The 22,467-nt window shown below is 47.5% G+C and overlaps 1 protein-coding gene and 1 non-coding gene across 12 annotated transcripts in view; one reads left to right on the top strand and one right to left on the bottom strand.

Moving 5' to 3' along the window:
* Nucleotides 1-22,467, bottom strand: part of PKP4 (plakophilin 4) — a 173,981-nt gene that overhangs the window by 78,191 nt on the left and 73,323 nt on the right. The window lies entirely within an intron of this gene.
* On the top strand, nucleotides 17,068-17,133 carry TRNAN-GUU (transfer RNA asparagine (anticodon GUU)). The gene has a single exon. It is a non-coding gene; the product is annotated as a tRNA-Asn (tRNA).

The following is a 22,467-nucleotide window of genomic DNA, read 5'->3' as shown; positions in this document are numbered from 1 at the left end:
TGAGAATATTTAAATGCAATGCTTTTTCTGGAAGTTATTTTAAGAACATAAGAGAAGCCATGTTGGATCAGGCCAATGGCCCATCCAGTCCAACACTCTGTATCACAGAGTGGCCAAAAATTTATATATATATATATTTATGCACACACACACATATATATACACACTGTGGCTAATAGCCACTGATGGACCTCTGCTCCATATTTTTATCTAACCCCCTCTTGACGCTGGTTATGCTTGTAGCCGCCACCACCTCCTGTGGCAGTGAATTCCACATGTTAATCACCCTTGGGTGATTAATCATCCTTTTATCCGTTCTAACCCGACTGCTCAGCAATTTCATTGAATGCCCACAAGTTCTTTACTGTGAGAAAGCGAGAAAAGTACTTCTTTCTCCACCTTCTCCATCCCATGCATTATCTTGTAAACCTCTATCATGTCACCCCGCAGTCGACGTTTCTCCAAGCTAAAGAGCCCCAAGCGTTTTAACCTTTCTTCATAGGAAAAGTGTTCCAAACCTGTAATCATTCTGGTCGCCCTTTTCTGCACTTTTTCCAATGCTATAATATCCTTTTTGAGGTGCGGTGACCAGAATTGCACACAGTATTTCAAATGTGACCGACCGCACCATCGATTTATACAGGGGCATTATGATACTGGCTGATTTGTTTTCAATTCCCTTCCTAATAATTCCCAGCATGGCGTTGGCCTTTTTTATTGCAAACGCACACTGTCTTGACATTTTCAGTGAGTTATCTACCACGACCCCAAGATCTCTCTCTTGGTCAGTCTCTGCCAGTTCACACCCCATCAACTTGTGCAGCTGTGATTCTTGGTCCCAATGTGCATTATTTTGCACTTGGCCACATTGAACCTCATCTGCCACGTTGACACCCACTCACCCAGCCTCAACAGGTCCCTTTGGAGTTCCTCACAATCCTCTCTGGTTCTTACCACCCCGAACAATTTAGTGTCATCCGCAAAGTTGGCCACTTCACTACTTACTCTCAACTCCAAATCATTTATGAACAAGTTAAAGAGAATGGGACCCAGTACTGAGCCCTGCGGCACTCCACTGCGAAGATTGCCCATTTATACTCACTCTCTGCTTCCTATTAATTAGCCAGTTTTTGATCCAATTTTACAAATCATAAAAATAAAAATATACAAGACTTCAAAACTACGTATTATTTTCAGCTTTTATTGTTTCCAATTTTGGCATTTATTATCACATATAAGTAGAAAATGTTCCAGGATCCATTCAGACGAGGAGTTACTAAGGCTTGAGTCCTGTGGAATATATGTGTAGAAGTTTTGGGTTTAAAAATAATAAAATTATAGAATAAGATGGTGGTTGCCACTACTATCGTATTGCTCCTACATACTGATTTATTTATGATATTTCTTACTCCTCTTTCCCCCACACTGGATATCCAAGGAGGTTTACAAAAATGCTAGTACAATGTAAACAAACAAAATACTGAAAGGTATGCTAAATGTCCTGGGGCTTCCTTGGAATCCACTGTTCCACCAAGGCCACAGGGGTTCATGCCTTTGGCCATCCCCAGGCTTTAACAAGAAGAAAACAATAGCTCAACCTTGATCTGAAAACAGCTGGAAATCATATTCTGACCATATCCCTCCCTTGCTGTAAACAACTGGAATGTAGCTATAGCTAAAGAGCTAGTTCAGTGTATTTTGGCACCTCACTCAAGGTACACCCATCCTCTTCTTGGACCATGCCAGTGGTAATGGCTGGGAACAAACGAGTTGAATCCACGCAGTGCACTGGCACTTTCCTTACTGTACCACAATTGGCTGAGTGGCTCAGCTGGAAAAAGAGCCCCACCATCTTCACAGAGAATAAATGTGTGTGCGCATGGCAACCCACACTTAGGTTGGGATGGCTCTTCATTAGCTCCTGTTTAATTTCTGCCACACTGGAGATCCAATCTCAACAGGTGCAAGAGGAAGGTCAGGCCTGCTTAGGCTATACGCATGGAACCTGCCACAAGCTTCTGAGGAATAGGATAAAAAAATAAAATAGGGAACAGAACACAGCCTGTGAAGAAAACATTTCTAACACAGCTTGTGAAATTATTTACGCAAATGGTTCCAACAGAGCAAGCAAGGTCTCTGTAGGTTAACTGGCTCTTTTCTTTCCAGCAAGTCAGTAAACGAGTTTATTTACGTAAAATCTTACAAGGCTAGTTTAGCAGCTAGAGACAAAGAAACACCACCAAACAAGGGTAAGTCCTTCTAACACTCTATTCAGTACTGCACCAGATGCTTACTTAAATATTAGAATGGGGTGTTAAAAGTCTGGCTTGCGGGCCTGATCTGCCTCCCACAGAACTCCTATCAGGCCCATGAGCTGCTGTCTGCTCCCTTCTCCCTAGCCTACTTCCATTGGTCACTATTTTTATTTCTCTCCTGTGATGAGGCAGCCGAACAAAGCAGTTTCTCACTCTTTCCCTCTTCCCAAAGGGAGGAGCATCAGCCAATGGATGAGCTCAGCTCTGTAACTCTGCTGTGTGGTTGAGAGCCTCTCGATCACACAGCAGAGCTCCTGAGCCAAGCCTCTCTTCCTTCTGTAGGCTGAGGCTCCTCCCCCTCTTCATATCCTGGGAGAGAGTTTCCTTCGCCCAGTTCCCTTGATCTATCTCACGGGAGAGATACAAATAAAGTACCTTTAAGACCAGCAATATTTTATTCAAGGTATGAGTTTTTTGCCTTGCAACAGTGGGGGAGGGAGGGGGAGAGAGAGAAAAAAAGTTTTGTTGTCTCCTTATGCCAGGGGTCTCCTGGGTGCAACTGTGTTTGCCTCCCCCTTTATCATTGTATTCATGCTGTCACAATCCAGTCTTTTCAACAGGAAAGCCTGTGAACTATTTAGAAGAGGAACAACAACAAGCCAAGATTAGGCTGAGTTTGTGTGTCCAGAAAAAGTTTACCCAACACATTTCCTTAGATTTTTCTTTCACATCTTCCTTGGATTGATCAAGGACTTTGAACTTAAGACTTCCCAGATAGTAGGCTGATACTGACCACTATACATGGCTGTCTCTCTATTCTTGCACAGCCTCAAAGGATTCTCTCTGGGAAAGACTATAGTTTTGTAAACAAACTATAGTAATTTCTCTGGGGAAGGCTATGCTTTTGTAGACAATCACATAACCCTCAGTCTGTGCCATGGTGCCTTCACATATTCTTGATCAGCACATGAAGCAATTTATGTACAGACGCTCACAACACCCAGCCATTTCATGTTTTCCTCAACGTGGCAGATGCAGTTCAGTGTGGCCAAGTGCAAAGTAATGCACATTGGGCCAAGAATCCCAGCTGCAAATACAAGTTGATGGGGTGTGAACTGGCAGAGACTGACCAAGAGAGAGATCTTGGGGTCGTGGTAGATAACTCACTGAAAATGTCAAGACAGTGTGCGTTTGCAATAAAAAAGGCCAACGCCATGCTGGGAATTATTAGGAAGGGAATTGAAAACAAATCAGCCAGTATCATAATGCCCCTGTATAAATCGATGGTGCGGTCTCATTTGGAGTACTGTGTGCAGTTCTGGTCGCCGCACCTCAAAAAGGATATTATAGCATTGGAGAAAGTCCAGAAAAGGGCAACTAGAATGATTAAAGGGCTGGAACACTTTTTCTATGAAGAAAGGTTGAAACGCTTGGGACTCTTTAGCTTGGAGAAACGTCGACTGCGGGGTGACATGATAGAGGTTTACAAGATAATGCATGGGATGGAGAAAGTAGAGAAAGAGGTACTTTTCTCCCTTTCTCACAATACAAGAACTCGTGGGCATTCGATGAAATTGCTGAGCAGACAGATTAAAACGGATAAAAGGAAGTACTTCTTCACCGAAAGGGTGATTAACATGTGGAATTCACTGCCACAGGAGGTGGTGGCGGCCACAAGCATGGCCACCTTCAAGAGGGGTTTAGATAAAAATATGGAGCAGAGGTCCATCAGTGGCTATTAGCCACAGTGTGTGTGTGTGTATGTTTATATATATATATATATATATATATATATATATATATATATATATATATATATATATATATATATATATATATATATATATATATAAATAAATAATTTTTTGGCCACTGTGTGACACAGAGTGTTGGACTGGATGGGCCATTGGCCTGATCCAACATGGCTTCTCTTATGTTCTTATGTTATCTGGTATTACATTTTATGACACATGGTCCAGCCCAACAAGATCTCATTTATGTCAAATCTGACCCTTATGAGTTTGCCACACCTGTATAAGAACATTCCCAACACAAGTACTAGTTCGGAGTAATTTAAATAGTCACAAACAAAAATCACTGGCTTGTTGCAGCCTTCCCTAGCAAATTAGAATTAAACTAGGAATAAAGCCCGTTTTGAAAATAAATATGAGCTCTAGAAAGAGGGTTTGGGCAAGTGCCCTGGTCTTGGGCACACAGCATCAATTTGCTGTTGTGTCATACCATGATGACAATCAAGAAGACACTGAAGCTCAGCATTGAAGACACTGAAGTTTGCAGTGCATTGTTACCAGTTTTCCTGTTGTATTTAGCCTTGCAGCTTTTAGCATCATTGTGTGCTTGTGCAGTGATTTGTCTTTTTTGGCCTGGCATGGTTGTGCTATGGTATACCATAGAGTATGCGCCTCAAGGCAGCCACCTTCTGTAGGGGAACTGATCTTACTTTAGCTTTCCATCTCCTCCACCCTCCCTGCAGCCGCTACCTAGGAAAAGGACAGTCTTTCTCCACAGTGTGGGCCAAAACAAGAGGGAAGTGACCTCAACAGTGTATAATGATACAGAGTCCATCCTGCAAAGCAGCCATTTTCTCCAGGGGAAGTGATCTCTCCCATCTGGAGAGCAGCTGTAATTGAGTGATCGCCAGTCCTCACCGGAAGATTGGCAACAATAGGTTCACAGGAGAAAATGGCTGGTTTAGAGGGTGGAGTCTATAGCATTGTACTTGTCTGAGGTCCCACTCCTTCTCAAGCCCCATCCTCTCCAGATTCTACCCCTCAAATATCCAGGAATTTCCCAGCCTGGAGTTAACCCTATCTCTTTCCCAGCCAACCATCAACCTACCTTTATCTGGCCCCTCTGACTTCAAGAAGATGAAGATATTGGATTTATATCCCCTCCTATACTCTGAATTTCAGAGTCTCAGAGCGGTTGCAATCTCCTTACCTCCCCCCCACACAACAGACACCCTGCGAGGTAGGTGGGGATAAGAGAGCTCTTACAGCAACTGCCCTTTCAAGGACAACTCCTACGAAAGCTATGGTTGACCCAAGGCCATTCTAGCAGGTGCAAGTGAAGGAGTGGGGAATCAAGTAAGGTTCTCCCAGATAAGAGTCTGCACACTTAACCACTAAACCAAACTGGCTCTCAGCTTTCTATCTCCTCCCCACTCCCTGCAGCTTCTGCCTAGGAAAAGTAGTCTTTCTCCAAACCAGCTTATATCATTCTCCTCTCTCCCTTTTGACTTGCACAATGATCCTGTGAGGTAGGCTATGCAGATTGTCTGTGATTGGTCCAAAATCAGTCAGCTCCCACAGCAAGAACCTGAGTCTGGCAAACCCTGTTTTGAAGCGCTAACAGCTATGTCACACTGGCTGCCACAGGGGGCTGCTGCTGAACAGGAGCAAGCAGCCAGACCTAGTTAAGATGCCAGTCAGGTGGCATCAAGTCACCCAGAGGGTGCTGCCAAGCCTAGGGTAGCCAACCTCCAGGTGGAGCCTGAACATCTCCTGGTATCACAACTAAACTCTAGAAAACTGATCTCTCTCGCCCTGGAGGAAATAACTGCTTTGCAGAGTGAACTTTATGGCATTATATTCAGCTGAGGCCTCTCCTCTCCCCAGACTCTGGCTTCCTTAGACTCCACCACAAAATCTTCAGGAATTTTCCACCAATCTGGAGCTGGAAATTCTAGTCAGGACTGGCCCCAGTGAGTTCTCCCTCAAAGGCCAAAATAGGCCTAGAAAAGGCCTCCTCCCCCTGCCTTTTACTGACAGAACCAAGCTTGGAATACTATGGTTGCCTAGCAACAACCACTGAGGGAATATGGAGGACCCGGCAGGATGGGCCAATAGGACGAGAAGGCAGCTTTCCCAGTCGTCCAATCCTCATCCGTCCTGGGGTTGCTCTTCATGGAGATTGAGCAACACATGGCTCAGCCAATGGGAGGGCAGGTGAGCCGCCCTGAGCCCACTCCGGCGGGGAGGGCGGGATAGAAATAAAAAATTATTATATTATTATTATTATTAAATGGCTTACCCTTTATATCTATAGGATTACATGAAATCGGAATTATTTTGATGGTCTCAAACAGCACTGGGTAACCCAAAGTATCCAAAGAGTCTCAAACTGAACTGTCCAGTTTTCATGTAGTTCTTAATAAAAAGTTTTTAAAGAAGTATGCTAACAAATATACATATACACAATGACAGCTGACTGTCCCTACTAGGCTTCTGTTCCTCAGATAAAATGTTTTCGATAGAAGAAAAAAAATCAGATTTATATGGGTAGCCGTATTGGTCTGAAGCAATATAACAAAGTTTGTGTCCAGTGGCATGCACAAGAAAGCTTATGCCCAGAATTAAACTTTCTTGGTCTTAAAAGTGCTACTGGACTCAAACTTATTTCTATTGTAAAAAATCAGCTATGGTTACTTTTTCAAGCATTCAGTTTGCGTGTACTTCATTAAATTTCCATACATGGATAAAATGTTTTGTTTTGATTTATATTTTGGAACAAGAAATGATCCATTACAACCAACAAAGCAAATAAATCACCCTACTAGTTTTGAAAGCTATTCAAGTTTAAAACCGGAGTACTCATACAGCCATAGCATTAGGTTGTTGCTTCAGCACGAATGCTTCCGTTTAATAGCACAATGGGGTGAATTACCTAAAGCATAACTGCTCTACAGGAGATTTAGATATACATTTTTAATTCCAGCTGGTGGGGACCATTACCATTTGGATTTTTACATCCCAGAGGAAATTGACTTGTGGCAAAAATGTTTGTGAACAGAATGGCAATGAGAAGAAGTAATTAAAAATGCCTGCTACGGGAGCGCTGCTTCAGCGAACTGCTCCAAATAAACTGCACTTTTGGAGATGTACTGCTCCAGGATTCACAGGCTGGAATTGGTCTACTATTTATTTTATACTTTTCCATTTTAAAACAAACTTGTAATAAAAAAAAGGTTTCAAAGGGTCTAGGTGAAATCTTTTCTTATTGGTTTGTAACCAAATTAGATACTCTGCTGGCACAAGGATTTCCACCCACAGAACGCAACTTTCCCGTGCACTTGCTCTGCCACGGTAATCCTGGCATGCCCCCATAAATCCTGTTCTTGGGGTAGAAGGGCACCAGGGGACAAGAAGGGCATTTCGGGCTGCTGCAGGATGAGGGAAGCAGGAAAATTACACGCTGTGTGTGGAGATTCATGCTCCTGTGGAAATATTAGTCTAGATCCAGCCCATTATGTGTAACCAAAACATTCAATAGTGTTCAGAGTGATAAAGTCTTCTTCCTAATGTTAGTCAAGATGTTTCATGATACCAGTGTAACCACATTATCAACAGAATCTGAAGAGGCACCTGTGCTTCTAATTTGGAAACCAGCTGCCATACCTTCTAGGATATTTAAAACCCATTTAAAATCCAGTATACTTCAACAGGATAATGACTGTTCTCTTTCACAAGCAAGGGGAGGCAAACCTTTTCTTGTGCCCAGACAGCCCCCCCCCCCCAATCTCAAACAACTCGTGACCCACAACAATGCAACATCTAATTTGAACAAGGACACTAGTATCAGAGCTTGCAATAAACTCATATGTCAACTTTACTGTCATATACACCCAGACAACACAATCATTAGACCTAACAACATTAACTACACCATTTCAGGCTCATTCACTTGTTCATCTTCCAACATTATATACGCCGTTAAATGCAAACAATGCCCTTCAGTTTTCTACATAGGGCAAACAGGACAAACCCTTTGCCAAAGGATACGTGGACATAAATCTGGCATCAGGCATTACAGAACTGAGAAACCTGTAGGAGCACACTTCAGCCTTCCAGGTAATTCAATAGGTGACCTCAAAGTTGCTGTCTTATTGCAAAGAAAGTTCAGGAACGGACTGGAAAGGGAGACTATTGAATTACAAGTTATTATAACACTCAGAACCCCCCACCCTGAATCAACAGGGATATTGGTTTCTTATCTCTGTACATATGCTAAACTCATTCAGTCCTTATATCTGCATTCTCACTGAAAAAGGCTATACATCCTCTTTATTTTAGTGCATAGTAAGTCGAAATAGAGATTGTAATATTATGCAATTAATATTCGAACTGAAGAATGAAATGCATTTCTCTGGCCTGATGACAGAGGAGATGTAACAATTACACCTAAAAGAAAAGGAAGCTACCATTGACCACCCCTGCGTATACCAACCCCAAAGCTGAGCATCTAAGTGTCATAGCAGACGCACCACAAGTTGTACCACATAATTTTTGGAGAATGTTTGTTTTTTTCTCTCAGAAAGAGTATTTTATAGACTACATTGGTCTAATAATTCTTTAATTTGGTTTAAATGTTTAAAAAAATAAAACAGGACTCCCATCAGCCCCAGTCAGCATGGCCAATGGCTGGGGCTGATGGGAGTTGTAGGCAAAAAACATCTGGAGAGCTACCGTTGGCCACCCCTGGTATACACTACTGCGGAATACAACTCAATACAACAATTCAATACAAGAAGAACCGTCAGTGGATGTATTAAATCCACTCCAACCTACTGGCTATTCATATTGAGTCAAATCACTCCCCCACATCTCCAATGACAAAATGCACTTCTATCTGAACATAGAAAGATTATCAAAAGCAGAGTGGCCTATCCACAAAGCCATGGCCGACATGGGCCTATCCAGACTAAGATCCCAACAACCCAGTAATAAGAGCTGCACAAATCTTGCAATCACAAAATTTCAAACTAGGAAATGAATGGTTGTGAACATGGATGCAATCAGTTTCACCGGGCATCTGTAACCTGATAAACAGCAATAAGAAGTCCTCAGGATTTGACTTGTCATGTAAAGTATGGAAGACAGCTCTCGGCTTGACTTCGCGAACGAAGATTTAAGAAAGGTGCAGTAGTCCATGTCTGCTGCAAGCTCGCTGGTGGCTGACTAGACAGCTAATAGAATATGAAAAGGCTCTGGGAGGTGAACACACCTGTTTAAAAGGGGCAAAATACCAGAGCCTGAATGCTATTGCGGTGCAGCCCACCAAACTATTTTCCATTTGTCACAGGAGCGCAAGCATCATGCTTTCTAGGGAGATGTGACGGAACTCTTTGAACTCTTCCCAGCAGAGTATTTAGGGGGGCTGCCCAATCGGCCTAAATATCCATTGTAACACTTTGGTTCTGTATTTCATATTATTATATGCTTCCTGTGCGTAACTTTGCCATAAGATAAATAAATAAACCTGAGAGAAAAAGGATGACCAGTAATCCAAGCCCAAAGTGTTGATTATTTTATGAAAATGGGGAAAAAGAGAAGAAAGAAAAACCTGTCCAGAACACCTCTGAGTTTGCCCCAGGTGTGTCTAATCTGAGCAAAATATGCCATCTGAAAGCTTTCTCATTTGGCTGCCTTACAATTCTGTGTTCATTTTTCAGGGCTAAAAGAGTTTTATAATCCACAGTTTTCAGAGCCAATTTGTAAATTACATTCCACTCAACACCTCTACCCATTTCTGTCGTCATGTTTACTGTACTGGAAAAATAAAATGTTCATGGAAAAATGTTAATGAATTCACTAATTACTTTTGGACAGCTCTTATAGATGTTGAATTCATAGATTGGTTCAGAGGAAGTGAAGTAGTGGAACACACAAGGCCTCTGAATTTTGTGTATTCCCATAAATCCTTCATTTTGGTTTTCTCCTTCCGCCTCCATACTGAGCATGTGGGACCAACAAGCAGGGCTTCCGGACATTAGCACCTCAAAAGACTGAGATTCAGCAGAATTAGTCAGTGCGTTGTAGTAGAAGAAGAGATTGGATTTATACCCTGCCCTTCACTCACAAGTCTCAGAATGGCTTACAATCTCCTTTCCCGCCCTCTCCCCACAACAGCCACCCTGTGAGGTAGGTGGGGCTGAGAGAGCTTTCAGAGAGCTGCTCTTGAGAGAACAGTTCTGCTGAGACTTTGTGAGTGACTCAAGGTCACAACAGCAGCTGCAAGTGAAGGAGTGAGGAATCAGCCCCGGTTCTCCCAGATTTGTAGGTGGTATGTTCTCAGAATCCCAGGTTCAAATCCCCACTCTGTCATGGAAACATGCTGGGTGGCCTTCATCCAACCACTCTATCTCACTAGTTTGTTGTGAGGAAAAGAAGGTGGAGGGGAGCTTGTTTGGGACACTTCTAGAGAGGAGAGAGAGAGGGATAAATATCTAAAAAAAACATTCTATCGTATCATGTTCACAAAGAACAATAGCTGTTCTACTCCATACTTAATAAGAGTATTAATCAAGGTCATTCAGCAATTAATCAGGGCACTCAGCCACAAAAGAATATTGTCAGAGAAGCATTTGTGCTTTAGAAAGAAATAAGCTCACTTAGCATTTCCCACAAAAAGCTCCTCTGTGTAGACTGGTCAGATCTGGATAGCTGAATTTCTTTAAATTTAAATTAAACTATGAAGGTATTTCTATGCCATTTTTCTCTCAAAGCATCTTACAGAAATTTCTAGACCAAATTCAACAAAACAATTTGAAAAATAAAAAGTTACATCCTGGGTGGAACTAGCTACACACTATACTGGCTAGTGTAGGTCACCAGATGAAATACTGTTGAGATGTTGTGCAGCTGGCAAGACCTTCCCCAACACTCCCCCTCCCCTACAAACATCAGCTCAGTTGAGATTACCAAAACTGCCTTCAGCCATACTGTCAGAAACCCTCCTTGGGCTTCTACCATTAGAGGCACTCTCCACTAAGGTTACTATGACCATTTGGTTCCCTTGAGTTGTTCCTGTGTCTCACCTCACTCCTTTCTTCACCCCCCTTTTGCTCAAACATTAGGTGCTGGGAAAGCGATAACAGAGATTGGGCTTCAATGGGAACAGCACAGCCCAAAACTATCTAGGCACACAGCAGGAGTCAAGTAGCACCTTTAAGCCAACAAAGTTTTATTCAGAATAGTCTTAAAGGTGCTACTTGACACCTACTTTGTTCTATTGCTTCAGACCAACAAGGCTGCCCATCGGGATCTATCTAGGCACCCAGGCACCAACTTTCCTTTCATCTAGCCCAGGTGTGGCCAACGGTAGCTCTCTAGATGTCTTTTGCCTACAACTCCCATCAGCTCCAGCTATTGGCCATGCTGGCTGGGGCTGATGGGAGTTGTAGGCAAAAAAAAATCTGGAGAGCTACCATCGGCCACCCCTGATCTAGCCAGATGGCTCTCATTTCCTCACTACCCTGTATTTCTTTGATATGGACCCTATGTTTGTTAAAACTGTGAGTTTTATAACTATGATGGGGGGGCGGGGGGGGGGGCGGGAGAGTGGGGAGTAGTTGGGGTATTTCTTTGTGCTATTGTCTTCTGTACTTCATTCTCAGCAAGCACCCTGATGGGTTTTAGATCACTGTAACGAATCAATTAAAAGATTCTTCTAAAACAGAGAATTCTGAATGAACGTTACTTGCAAGTCTTACACACACCACTTCTCTGCCTAAAGGTCTCTCTTCTATTTCATTATTTGGAAACAGTTTATTATTTGAGAGCCAGAGCGCTGCAGTGGTTACAGTCAGACCAGGAAAGACAGGTTGCTTACTTGTAACTGATGATCTTCGAGTGGTCATCTGTGCATTCACACCCATGGGATGAAGCATCAGCACTGATCCCTGATCGGTAGTACCCAAAACCGGGATTTTAATGTGCCAACATCCCATGAGCATGCGCAAAGCCCCCACCATGCATTCTCCTGGGACGACGCAGAGATCCTGCCGGTTCCTTCTGACTGCAGTCAGTCACAAGAATGACCAACAGCAGAGGGGAAGGAGGGTGGGTGGTGTGAATGCACAGATGACCACTTGAAGATCATCAGTTACAGGTAAGCAACCTGTCTATCTTCTTCGTAGTCTCTGTGCTTCACACCCATGGGAGATTAGCAAGCCAGGCTTACCTGGAGGCGGGAGCTGATGGTCATGCCGAATAAAAAGACTGAAGGACCAGGTTGCCCAGCTGCGCTTTATGATGCCTCCTGACGTCAAGGGTGTAATGTCTCATGAAAGCGTGAGGAGACACCCACGTAGCTGCCATACAGATGTCAGCTAAGGAAGCACCTTTGAGGAATGCAGTGGAAGTAGCCAGTGCCCTAGTGGAATGGGCACGGATGGGACCTGGCAGAGGTCACTTCGCCAGCAAGTAGCAGTTTAATGGCTTCCAAGATCCATTTAAAAAGTCTCTGAGCTGAAATCTTATGGCCCAAATTAGGAGGCACATAAGAAACAAACAAATGAGGGTCCCTACAAAAGCTCTTCGTGCGATGCAAATAGAAAAGTAAAGTTCACTTAACGTCCAGCGAGTGCAGCCTCTGCTCCTCAGCCGAGGATGGCGAGGGATAGAACATCGGTAGTGTGACCTCTAAGTTCAGATGAAACTTGACACTACCTTAGGAAGGAAAGCAATATCCAGAGCCAAAGACACCCCGTCAACATGGAAGGTGAGGTAAGGAGGGTCGGAGCGCAAAGCCACCAGTTCACCTGCTCATCCAACCGAGGTGACAGCAACTAGGAGAGCAGTCTTCCATGATAACAGATGCAATGGGCAGGTGGTTAGAGGTTCAAACGGCTTCCCTGTAAGCCTATTCAATACCAATGAAAGGTCCCAGGAAGAGGGAGGCACTCTGGAAGGTGGGTATAACCGAAGCAAGCCCTGCAGGGAACGTTTAGTGTGCCATGTGTGAACACAGACTTTCCTTCCACCAGGACATGGTGTGCTGAGATCGCAGCCAAATAAACCCTAATAGAAGAGTGGTTAAGGCCAGTATCCACCAGGGATAAAAGAAACTCAAAAACCAGTTCAAGTCCAGCACTCTGGGCTGGTACACCCCGCTCTCTGACAAAATTAGAAAACCTTAACCACTTGCTGCTGTAAGAGCGGCGGGTCGAGAGCTTCCTACTATTCAGCAAGATGTGTCAGATTCTGCTGGAGAAGGCTGGAAGCTGATCTTCCAAGCTGTCAACTTCAGATGAGGGACATTGTGATGAAACAGGAAACACCCCCCCCCCCCCAGCTAGTAGGAGGTCTGGTTCTGGAGGAAGCATGTGGTACCACCAGGGAGCGATCAATATGCACTCCAGTCTCTCCCGCATCAGCTTGTGGAGTTCTCTGGTGAGGAGAGGCAATGGGGGGGATAGATAGAGGAACTTGCTCCCCCATGGAAACAGGAGGCCGTCCCCCAGGGACCTTGGTCCTTTCCCCCCTCTGGAGCAATAGCAGGGGCACTTGCGATTCTGCACTGTCGCGAAAGAATCTATCTCTGGGTGTCCCCAACACTTGAATATGGAGTCAGAAACCGCCAGTTCATCTCCCACTCATGAGGGGTCGCTGCCCCTCTGCTCAAAGAGTCCGCCCTCACACTGAGCTCTCCCGGCAAATGCGTGGCCACCACAAAGATGTTTGCTCGGATGCAGTCTTCCCAAAGGCTCATTGCTAAAGTGCACAGCTTCCTTGAAACTGTGACCCCCTGCCTGTTGACATAGGCCATAGCAGTAGTATTGTCCGTTAGAACAGCTACAGTCTTGTTTTCCAACAGGGGCCTGAACGAAGTGAGGGCTAATCTGATAGCAGACAGCTCTAGGTAATTGAAGTGGTGCTGTGCAAAGGAGTGGGTCCACGGATCATCGACGTTCATCTCGCCCAGATGGGCTCCACATCCCCATAGAGAAGCGTCCGTCAGTATCATCTCTGAGGGGGATGGTAGTCAGAATGGAGCTCCTTGGCAGAGGTTGACTCTCACCTTCCACCAGTCCAGGGAGCGGAGGACCAAAGCGGGAATGGGCAAGGACCTTCGCCAAGAGTCCACCAACGGATCCAAGTACTGTAGGAACCACATCTGTAGTGTCCACATCTGTAGTGTCCTTATGCGTAACTTTGCGAAGTGGAGAACATTCATAGTGGCTGCCATCAACCCCAAGAGACGCTGGATCTGCAGCAATGTCCCCCTCTTTTGGAGTTGCAGATGAGAGACCAGAGCAATAATGTCTGATGCTCTGCCCTCTGGAAGGATGGCTAAGTGGCGCGTGGTGTCCAGGATCGCGCTGATGAACTGCACCCTTTTTGAAGGCGTCAAGTGCGATTTCTTGGTATTCACCTGGAGACCCAAGTCCTGCAGTAGACTGAGGGCCATTCTGAGATTGATGAGAAGCTGAGGCTTGGAATTGGCCACGACCAACCAATCGTCTCTGTAAGGAAAGATGACTACACCCTGCAGGCATAGGTGGGCTGCTACAACCACCATTATCTTTGTAAAAACTCTGGGTGCTGTAGAAAGTCCGAATGGGAGAGCCCTGTATTGGTAATGGTCTGGTCCTACAGCAAACCTGAGAAATGTCGCGTGACTTGGCCGGATGTTGATGCAGAAATAGGCATCCTTCAAATCCAACGTGGTCATCCAGTTCCCTTCCTTGATCAGTGGCAGGATGCTCTGCAACGTGAGCATCCGAAATTTCTGATAGGATATGAAGATGTTCAAGTCCCTCCACCGTCCTTTTTGGGGACAGCAAAGTACCTCGAATAGAATCCCAGCCCCTTGAGAGGAGGTGGAACCGGTTCTATTGCCTGTTTGGCCAAGAGGTTCTGAACCTCTTCCAACAGGACCAGTGTAGGATGAGTAATCACTAATTTTGCACATGGGGGAAGCTGAACAAATTCTATTGCGTAGCCCTCCTCTATTATCGACAAGACCCATTTGCCGCTGGTAATAAGCCTCCATGCTGATAGAAAACTGTGAAGGCGTGTAGGGCCAGAGGAGGGAGGGGGAAGGGTAGATGGTACGGAGGTCAAAGTCAAAGACCCTGCTTAGGGTTCCGAGAGCCCTTAGATTTAGCTGAGCGTGAGGGTGGTGAAGAAAATTTTGTTTTGCCCTTGAATAAGGGCTCTTGTAGTCCTGTTGCGGAGTGCAAGGTTTCCATGACCTATCCAGTGACTTGGAAGGATATGGCTTCTTAGACCATTGTCTAGGGTTTGGGCGAGGTCGACTGGGACAAGATGTAGATGGAACTCCAAGATTTCTATATGTCTTCATATTCTTGTCCATCTCCTGGAGAACGGAGTCTGTGGTAGAGCTATAACTAAGAATACTCGGTTAAAGGCAAGAAAGGAAAGTACCGACCAGAGAAGCTGAAATGTGACTATCTGACTCGGCGTTCAAAAAGGAACTGGTGGGATCTCTGCACCGTCCCAGGAGCATGCGTGGTGGGGGCTTTGCACATGCTCACAGGATGTTGGTGCGTTAAAATCCCGGTCTTGGGTACTACCGATTGGGGATCGGTGCTGATGTTTCATCCCATGGGTATGAAGCACAGAGACCACGAAAAAGATCTGGGAGACCCAGGTTCAAATCGCCACTCTGCACTGGAATCTCACTGGGTGACCTTGGGCCAGTCATACTCAGGCTCATCTTCCTCACAGGGTTGTAGTGAGAATAAAATGAAGTAGGGGAGAATTCTGTAAGACACTTTATGTTCCCACTAGGGAGAAAAGTGGGGTATAAATGAATATTCCCAAGACCCCTTTCCTTCACCCCGTGTCCCAAGTCTGTGAAGAAAATCTTCTTTTAAACTCCAGTTTATGGCCCTATATCTGTAGACAAACTAGGCCCCCAAAGTGCTTGTCTGACCTGCTCCAAACTATCAATGTTTGTGTAATTGCTTAAGTTCTTAAGAGCCAGGTTAGTGTAGTGGTTAAGTGCATGGACTCTTATCTGGGAGAACCAGGTTTGATTCCGCACTCCTCCACATGCAACAGCTGGAGTGACCTTGGGTCAGTCATAACTCTCTCAGAGCTGTTCTGCTCAAGAGCAGTTTTTGGGAGGGCTTTCAGCCCCACCAGCCTCACAAGCTGTCTGCTGTAGGGAGGGGAAGGGAAAAGGAGATTGTAAGCTGCTCTGAGACTCCTTCGGGAAGTATAAATTCTTCTTCCTCCTTTTGTCAAACCACAATATTGTGTGAATCTTGCTTTCCCCTAATTAGATGGTGGGTTTATGGACCACTGGGATATTCAGATGCTTGTATAGCATACAGCTATGGTCTCTGTTTTTACCCTTTAGCTTTCCTTTCAATCTGCTGCCTCCTCCTAAATAGAACAGTTGCAGGGTACTTGAAACAGTTTGCTCCTTTTTGTGGGTGTTCTAGTGTTTGATACTACTGCTGTATGCTAGATATTATTTGGATGTCTTGAGTTTTTCCAGATCACCTACCTCAATAAATGTTTTTTTTTTTCACTCTCTCTGGATTCTTATTTGTTGCAGAGGATGACCTTTGCCACTTTGCCAGGAGAAACCTTTGTAGCCGTTTGGGTAGGTTGGTGCCCAGACCAGGGATGCTCATTTAAGCGAGGTAAAGCAACTGTCAGCAACGACTTCAACAGAAGTGTAGGAACAGCAAATCGAAGTTTTCTTGTATCATGCTCAGGCCCCTAACATGTATTTTCTCCAAACTTTTTTATACAAACTAAATCATGGATACCAAATGATTTATTCAGCACACTGAAACATTATGTAGGGGAGGGATGGTGGCTCAGTGGTAGAGCATCTTCTTGGTAAGCAGAAGGTCCCAGGTTCAATCCCTGGCATCTCCAAAAAAGGGTCCAGGCAAACAGGCATGAAAAAACCTCAGCTTGAGACCCTGGAGAGCCGCTGCCAGTCTGAGTAGACAATACTGACTTTGATGGACCCAGGGTCTGATTCAATAGAAGGCAGCTTCATATGTTCATGTGTTTGGGGAGGGACGGCGGCTCAGTGGTAGAGCATCTGCTTGTTAAGCAGGAGGTCCCAGGTTCAATCCCTGGCATCTCCAACTAAAAAGGGTCCAGGCAGATAGGCGTGAAAAACCTCAGCTTGAGACCCTGGAGAGCCACTGCCAGTCTGAGTAGACAATACTGACTATATGGACCAAGGGTCTGATTCAGTATAAGGCAGCTTCATATGTTCATAAAAGATTTTTGGGGAGGGACGGTGGCTCAGTGGTAGAGCATCTGCTTGGGAAGCAGGAGGTCCCAGGTTCAATCCCTGGAATCTCCAAAAAGGGGTTCTGTCAAGTCAGCTGGATTCAATAACGAGTCCTTGGGTGAAAACAAGCTTCTAGTTTATTGAAAGCCGAAAAGTAGACCATGATAACAATTGAAGGACTAAGGTACCAAACATGAACCAAGCATTTTTAAGGTGTAGATCAAAGGATTCCTACGGGCGGGGTACACTAAACAACAGGTTTTCACACTAGGATGTTAATCTCTCATTCTCACACCAAAGCCGCGGCGCTCTGTACTCCCACAGCCCTTTTGGTCTGAGAAGGCTCCAACATCTCATTCCCATATCAGCATTTCAAAGTAAACTACCCAACAAAGGCATAGCTAGGAGGAGGGGGGGGGGGAAGGAGAGTTAGCTAGCAGCATTCGGTGTTCAGTATGGACCCAGAATCCCTTGCTTCTGAACCAGAGTTAGAAAATATATTCCCAAAAATACAGCAGACTTGACATACTGCCCCCCCTAAGCCCCCCCTACGGTGCGGGCTCGAGGTTGTTTTTGATCATGCTTTCGTGCTTTGAAGCCTGGGGGGGGCTCTGCACTCCCCCGACCCGAGAGGGGCGTTGATTCCGTTTGATGCCAATTGGTCGAGGTTGGGCTTCGACGCAGCAGGCTGCAATGAAACACAGGGTGAACTTTACCAAGGGCCGGAGGCAAATCTAACTCCACAGTTACTGGGTTAATCACTCGTTTGATCTTGAAAGGCCCTATGAACTTAAAGGCCAACTTTCTGGATGGTTGGGAGAGAGGTAGATTTTTCGTTGACAGGTACACTGAGTCCCCAACCTTTAGTTCCCAGACTGGCACATGAGACTTATCATATTGCTTCTTGTAAGCCTCCTTTGCTGCTTTTAAGTTCTCCTGGATGGAGGGCCAGTATTGGCTAGGTCCTTGCCACCATTGCTCAAACGCAGAACCCGTTTCTGGGCTCTCCCCCCCCGGCAGCAGCGGGATTGGCTTTCCCTCATATCCCAACACCGTGGCGAAGGGGGAGGCTTTGGTGGAACTGTGGGCGCTGTTGTTGTAGGCGTACTCTGCAAACGGGAGGAGGTCTACCCAGTCTGCCTGGCGTTGGCCCACAAAGCATCGTAAATACTGTTCTAGCACCCCGTTCACTCTCTCCGTCTGTCCATCTGTCTGGGGGTGGTATGCTGAACTTAACCCCTGCTCCATCCCTAATAGTTTGCAGAACTCCCGCCAGAAGGTGGCAACGAACTGAGGCCCCCTGTCACTAATTACTTTGTCTGGGATTGTATGGTGTTTGGCCACGTGATCGAAGAATAGGATGGCCAGCTTCCTGGCTGTGGGTAGTTGGGCACAGGGAATGAAATGGGCTTGCTTGGAAAACGTGTCCACTACCACCAAAATGACCGTCTTCCCCCGTGAAGAGGGGAGCTCTACTATAAAATCCATCGACACAATGGCCCAGGGGCGTTTGGCTGTTTCTAGCGGCTGCAGGAGACTGGGGGGCTTCCCCCCTCTCTTCTTCGCCATTATGCACACTGGGCAGCTGGTCGCGAATTCCGACACGTCCCTTCGGAGGGATGGCCACCAGAACTGCCGGTTTACTAGGTGCAGCGTCTTTACATAGCCAAAGTGGCCCGCCAATTTAGATGAGTGGCAAAGCTGCAAGATTTCTTTTCTCAGATTCATCGGGATGTACAGTTTCTCCCCTTTATACCACAGTCCATCCTTCCCCTTCTGCACCCCCTCAGGCCGCCCGCCTCCCTCCCTCTCGGCCTCTAGAGCGATGCGTTCCCGACTGATTCCGTCCAGCTCCCTCCTCTTTTGCGAGCGGGTGGTGACCATGGCTGCCACTTGTGTGGGGGAAATTAAGGAGTCGACCACCTCTTCCCTCTGGCTTTCGTGCTGCGGGAGCCTGGACAGGGCATCAGCCAAGAAGTTACGTGTCCCCGGGATGTGTTTCAGAATGAAATCGAACTTGGAAAAGAACCCCGCCCATCTGATCTGTTTCTCACTGAGCTTTCTTTTCCCCGTGAGTGCCTCCAGGTTTTTGTGATCCGTCCATATTTCAAATGGCACTCTAGCCCCCTCCAGCCACGATCTCCATGTCTTTAGCGCAAACATGACTGCGAAGGCTTCCTTGTCCCACACTGACCAGTTCCTCTGCTCATCTGAGAATTTCCTTGAGATGTAGGCACAGGGTCGCAATTTCCCCTCCCCATCCCTCTGCATGAGAATGGCTCCTACGGCGACATCGGAGGCGTCGCACTGGACCACGAAGCCCTTGAGCTCGTCTGGGTGACTCAGGACTGGCTCGCTAGTGAACAGTTGCTTGAGCCGGTCGAAAGCCGCCTGGCAAGCGGGTGTCCAGTTAAGCTTCGACCCCGGTCGCTTTGCGTCTTCCCCCTTCCCCTTTATTTTGAGGAGGTCCGTCAGGGGCAGGGCGATTTGAGCGAACCCCTCAATGAATCCTCTGTAAAAATTGGAGAATCCGATGAAAGATTGGAGCTGTCTACGTGTCCTCGGGGGGGCCCATTCTACGACTGCCTGCACCTTCGCGGGATCCATGGCTAGTCCATCTTTGGACACCCGGAACCCGAGGTAGTCTAATTCGGTGCGGTGAAACTCGCATTTAGACAGCTTGGCATACAGTTGGTGCTCCAGCAGGGTGGTTAGCACCTCCCTCACTAGTTTTACATGGGACTGTTCGTCCTGGGAATAAATAATGATGTCATCCAGGTACACCACCACCCCTTTGTACAGAAATTTTCTCAGTACATCATTTATAAAATTCATGAATACCCCAGGCGCCCCCTGCAGCCCGAATGGCATGACTAGGTACTCAAATTGTCCCATCGGGGTGTTGAACGCCGTTTTCCACTCATCCCCCTCTTTGATGCGCACTCGGAAGTACGCGTCTCTCAGATCAAGCTTTGTAAAGATCTCCCCCCCCCGCCACCGTGCTCAGCAAGTCTTTAATGAGGGGGATGGGGTAAGCGTTGGACATGGAAATCGCGTTTATCCCGCGAAAATCAGTGCAAAGTCTAAGCGTATTGTCCTTCTTCTTTCTAAACAGCACCGGGGCCGCGTGGGGCGCCGTGGCGGGCCTGATGAAACCCCTCTCCAGGTTCAGGTCTAGGAACTTGCGCAGCTCCTTCTTCTCAGCCCACCCCATTTGGTAAAGTTTGGCCCGGGGGAGGGTTTCCCCGGGGATCAGTTCTATGGCACAGTCCGTGTTCCGGTGGGGGGGTAGTTGGTTGGCTTCCCGCTCACTAAACACTTCCATGAGGTCCTGACATACACTCGGGACCTGGTGCACCTCCTCTACCAGGACACACGCCCTCTCTCGGGCGGCGGGCGCCCGCGGTCCCCACGCCGTGTCCCACGAGTGCCCGCTGCAATCAGGGTCGGGGAACCGGATGGTTTGTGCTTTCCAGCGGATAAGGGGCTCGTGTTTCTCCAACCATCCCACTCCCAACACCACGGGGTAGCCACAAGCCGGGGCGATGACAAACGTTTCCCTGTCCCAATGGCTCTCAATCCCCAGGGGGCATGGTTCTGTTTCCTGCGTGCAGGGCTCCCCCCCCATCACTGACTCGTCCATTTGTGCAAACCGCATGGGGTGGGGAAGTTGCAACCGCTCTAGTCCCAGGGCCTCCACCACCTTGGGGGAAATTAGTTCCCGGTTGCACCCCGAGTCTATGAGGGCGCGGATCTGCAGGAACCTTTTCAGTTTTGGGTTTAGCAGCTTCACCATTACAAAGTACAGTCTTCCCGTGGTTTTTACCGTTAATGGTGCCTCCTCCCGATCGACCTGCTGGCTGGCACCGTTCAAAGCAGGTCGGCGCCGTTTCCCGCCGGCTCCTCCTCCCACGCGAGGTCAGCTAACTCTGCGGAGAGACGGACTTCTTCCTCCTGCAACTCCTCTTGCACCATCAGAGTGCTGCTTTTCGCCGCGTCCTTAGGGCGGCCCGTGGTTTTCTTCGGACCCGGGGTGCCTTGCCTGTTCAGCCCCGGCGTCGGGGTGGCTCCTGCGGGCGGCTGGGGGCAGTTGGAGGCGAGGTGTTTGGGGTCGCCGCAACGGAAGCAGCGGCAGGGCCCTGCCGGGGCGGCCGCTGGCGGCTTCTTGGTTTTGGGAGGCTCGACCTTTCCGGGTGGGGTTTTGGGTGCGCCTCTTCCGGCAGTCAGTGCCTGCCGCAGCATTGCCACCCGCTTCAGGTTGGTCTCCACCTCTCCCGCGAGCTGGATCCACCCCACTAGCGTGTCTGGGTGGGCCTGGGTTAGCGCCCGGTCCAGGATGCTGGGGTTCAGCCCGTTGGTGAAGTGTTCAATCTTCATTACTTCGTTCCAATTCCGGGCCCGGGCGGCGTTAGCCTGGAAATCCGCCGCATACTCCCGGATGGATCGGGCCCCTTGCTTCATATTTCGTAGCGCCGAAAGCGCCCTGGCCTCTTGCAGGGGGTCCTCGTATTGGGTCAGTAGAGCTTGCACGAACGTGTTCACGAAGTGCAGGATCGGACTGTTGGTCTCACACAGGCTCACATACCACTTCTTGGCGGCCCCCCACAACTTCGAGCCCAAATAGTCCACTCGGCTCACTTCATCGGGGAACAGATCTCCCCAATAGTACATGTAACTATTCGCTTGGATTGCAAAATAGTTCACCTCCTCCGGATCCCCGTCGAATGTTGCATCCAGCTCCCGGCTCCCCCCAAGGTCTCGCTGTCTGACCGGGGCGGGGCCCGCCGGCGCTTGGGGCGCCGCCGGCGCCTGGGTGGCCGCCACAGCGGCGGGTGGGGGTTGGCTCGGTCGGCCGCGTGGCCCCCCTGGCCCCGGCTGCTGTTGGCGAGTCCCGGTTACTCCCAACGCTCTCCCCAGTTGGGCGGTCAGGGTCTGTAGTTGGTCCTTGAGGTCCCTCACTGCCCCGTCGACCTCACGGCGCACCATTGACCGGAACATCTGGAAGTCCTCGTCGTGCGGGTCCTTGGGTTTCAGCCCCCCTTCGTCCTCCTCCCCGCACTCTACGCTTTCGCTCCCGCCGCCCGGGGCTTGGGTCGCGGTCGCCTCGGCTCCTTCCTCCGGCTCTCCCGGGTTGGTAGCCGTGGCTTCGGCCAGTTGAACCCGCTTGGTGTGGCGGGTCATG

The sequence above is a fragment of the Heteronotia binoei genome, chromosome 16 (assembly GCF_032191835.1).
Source record: "Heteronotia binoei isolate CCM8104 ecotype False Entrance Well chromosome 16, APGP_CSIRO_Hbin_v1, whole genome shotgun sequence".
Lineage (NCBI taxonomy): Eukaryota > Metazoa > Chordata > Lepidosauria > Squamata > Gekkonidae > Heteronotia > Heteronotia binoei.
Note: the sequence above shows the minus strand (reverse complement) of the source record. Positions and strands in the feature narration are given on the sequence as shown.